Source organism: Aegilops tauschii, chromosome 6, assembly GCF_002575655.3.
Source record: "Aegilops tauschii subsp. strangulata cultivar AL8/78 chromosome 6, Aet v6.0, whole genome shotgun sequence".
Lineage (NCBI taxonomy): Eukaryota > Viridiplantae > Streptophyta > Magnoliopsida > Poales > Poaceae > Aegilops > Aegilops tauschii.
The window spans coordinates 104117034-104120533 of NC_053040.3; positions in this window are offsets into that span (position 1 = coordinate 104117034).

Genomic DNA, 3500 nt, shown 5'->3' on the forward strand with positions numbered 1-3500 from the left:
GGGGGGGGGTCGATATACCCCCTCCCCGATAACATTATTTTCCCGTGTATGTATGTCGTCGTTGTCGATATTACCCCCTCCCGATAACTTCAACACGAGGGGGGATAACTTCAACACGAGGGGGGTCGATATACCCCCTCCTCGATAACATTATGTTCCCGTGTATGTATGTCGTCGTTGTCGATATAACCCCCTCCCGATAACTTCAACACGTGGGGGGGGTCGATATACCCCCTCCCCGATAACATTATTTTCCCGTGTATGTATGTCGTCGTTGTCGATATATATAACTCCCTCCCAGATAACTTCGACATGATGGACGGTCGATATTTATACCCCCTCTCGACCGTGATAACTTATACCACGGGAGCACCCCCCCGGCCCTCTCGCTCGACCAAAACTCTTGAGGACACCCAAACCCTAGAAAAAACGATGTCGGTCTCCTACCCCCTCCCGCCGCGCCCCTACCCTTGAAGCGTTGCCTAGGCCACCCCAAACCCGGAATAAGCTAGGTCTACGTTTGCACTAATATATCCACCTGCTGTCATGTTTGTGTAATAATTGCCATGTTGTAATATTTGCAGAAACAATGGAGCACGGACGAGATGAGCAAGCAGAAGAGGTGTTGGGGGACATAATCTTAGCCGGAGGTGATATCTTGTCGTATCTTAACGACAATGATGGTCTGGAAGAACAGGGTGAAGAACCAGGCTACGGTGATCGAAGAGTGGAGGAGGAAAGACATGATTATGATGGCTCCGGTGACCCAATGCTGGTGCAAGAAGGAGCCCGTGGTGACGGCTCCGGTGACCGAACAGAGTCCGGCCAGGTAAATATATTAGTTAAGCCTGTGCTGACTAGCTAATTGATGCATTCATTGTTTTGGTATGTACACATATTAATTAACACTCGTCTTTCTTATTTTTCTAGCCCTCCGGATCGAGCACAACTGCGGTAAAGAGACGAGGCCCGAAGAGAAAGTTGCGCTCGGATGAAAGGTTTGAGATCACAGCAATCGCGCGCGACGGCCAACCGATTGAACCCATTCGGACAAAGGATGCATTTGCTGCTCAGTGCGGGGTTCTAGTTAGGGACAAGATCCCGATCAGCATCCACCAATGGTATAAGCCTAAGAAGGAAGACCCTGAGGTGTCTTATGTCAATGATATGCAGAAAGATGATCTTTGGACCGAGCTGAAGGCAAATTTCACCCTACCGCCAGAGGAGGATCCGGAGAAGCCAGTTATAGAGCAATTAATCAAGTCTCATGCTCTTAAGAAGATGACAGACCTATTCAGGAGGTGGAAGAATGAGCTGAAAACGTTTGTCGACAAAGAAGAGACACCAGAATTCATCGGCCGGTATGAGAAGATCAGAGATCACTGGCCCGCATTTGTGGCCCACAAGACATCGGAAAAGAGTAAGAAGATGTCAGCGACAAACAAGAAGAATGCTGCGAAGAAGAAGCTTCACCATCGCACGGGGTCAGGTGGCTACCTCAAAGCCCGACCTAAGTGGGCCAAGGCTGAGAATGATCTGCTTGAAAAAGGGATCAAACCACAGACAATGAACTGGACAGACCGTTGCCGGACTTGGTTCTTCGGGGCTGGCGGAACCTTGGACCCTGTATCAGGGAGGTGCGTTTGGACGAACGAGCTTTTGAGAATACCAGTCAAGAAGATTCAGCAATATATCGATGCAGCGCAGGAAGGGACGTTCGTTCCAGACAGAGAGAACGACGAGCTCACAATGGCCCTCGGGAATGCTGAGCACCCTGGACGGACACGAGGCACGCCAGGCTCCGTTCCGTGGAAGGCTGGTTTTCCGGACGCGGGCGGTTACAAAACCCAGGAGAGGAGGAAAAAAGTGGAGCAGATCCAAATTCAGAAGCTGCACAAAAGGGTTCAAGCGCTAGAGGAACGAGACGGCAATCGACATGCCGAAACTGCCCCCGAAGCTACACCTCCATCTCAGCGGAGAAGCAGTGTGGCTTCCACCGAGCTGCTTCAGCTGGAGCATGCGACTCCTGCTAGCTACCCCGTGGGTGCTATCACGGAGTCTCAACATTGCCACCTTATGGCGGAATGGCAGAACTTCAAAGTCAAGGCGGCTGTTGGCTCTATTTTACCTCCTGAACCCAGCGCAACCTACCACTGCCGGCCGATTCCAGAAGGATATGCTAGGGTGATGGTGGATGAAATAACGGAGGGATTTGAGGACCTCCAGCTTGACCACCCTACCGGTGAAGGGGAGACTCGGCTGGGTTCTGCTCTGAAGACTCCATGCCTATGGCGGAAGGAGCTCATCAAGCTTCCGAACTGGACGGCTCTGGCGAGTAAGGGCACTCCGCCTCCTCCTCCGCCTCCTCCTCCGGCGAGTGATCAGGGCACTCAGCCTCCTTCTTCGGCGCGTGACGGCACTCCGCCTCCTTCTCCGCCAGCGCCGGTGCGCCAAAGCAGCCAGCCTCCTCCTTCTCCGCCTCGTCAGCAAGGGCGGAAGAGACCCGCCGCCGCTGCGGCTGCTCCGGCGCGTCGTAGTCCTTCTCCTCCGCCTCGTAAGCAAGGAAAGAAGACAACCGCAGCCGCTCCGTCTGCTCTACCGGCGTCTAGCAGTATAGCTGCCAGAGGCGGGAGGCAATGCAGATTCGGTCCTTCTCTGAAGACTCCAGAGAAGTTACCATACGAGAGGACCGAGGAGGAGAACGCGAAGATCATGCGAGCCGAAGTGAAGAACTTCTTTGAAGGGGTGAAAGCAAAGAAACATCCACCTCCAGAGGAGAAGGTAGATCCGGTGAAAGCAAAGCGCACTCTGGCTGCCCTGACAAAACCACCAAAGTCTCCGCCGAGAGGCAACTATGAGCGCATTCTTGCAAAGACATATGCCGAAGTGGAGCGGTCGGGAAGTACTGTCAGTGATAAAAGGTTAAAAGAACGACGAGCTGGGAAAAAAATTGCCCAGCTCGGCGAACAAGCGAACCAATCGTGCCCCCCGCTCAAGGTGTCAAAAGACATCGTCGCTAATGATCCGAGTATGGTGCCCGGTTATAGCAATCTTGGAGATTACCTGCCCGACGATGTACATTATGAAATCATGGAGGTGGACGAACACAAATACCATTACGGGAAGCCTCTCGTCAAAGATGAAAGATCTCTATCAACGATGATGCGAAGACTACATGATTGGTACATGAAAACCTGCAGAGAGTCTGATGGGATGGATACTTTGACGCTGAGAGTTAAACCGGAGCATGACCTCGTTGGAATTGATCTGTTGAATGTTCCATTTGAGGATTTCTTCCAGTTTTACAATCAAAAGGCCATCGATAAAACAACGATCACTTGCTACTGTCTGTAAGTAGTACTACTTCTGTCATTAAGTCTCTCTATATAGGTCAGCTCTTTCATTGCATGTATTTATACTTATCCTCACTATATTATGCAGATTGAAGATCGCCGAATTGAAGAAAAAACAAATCGGTGATATTGGGTTCATTAACACAA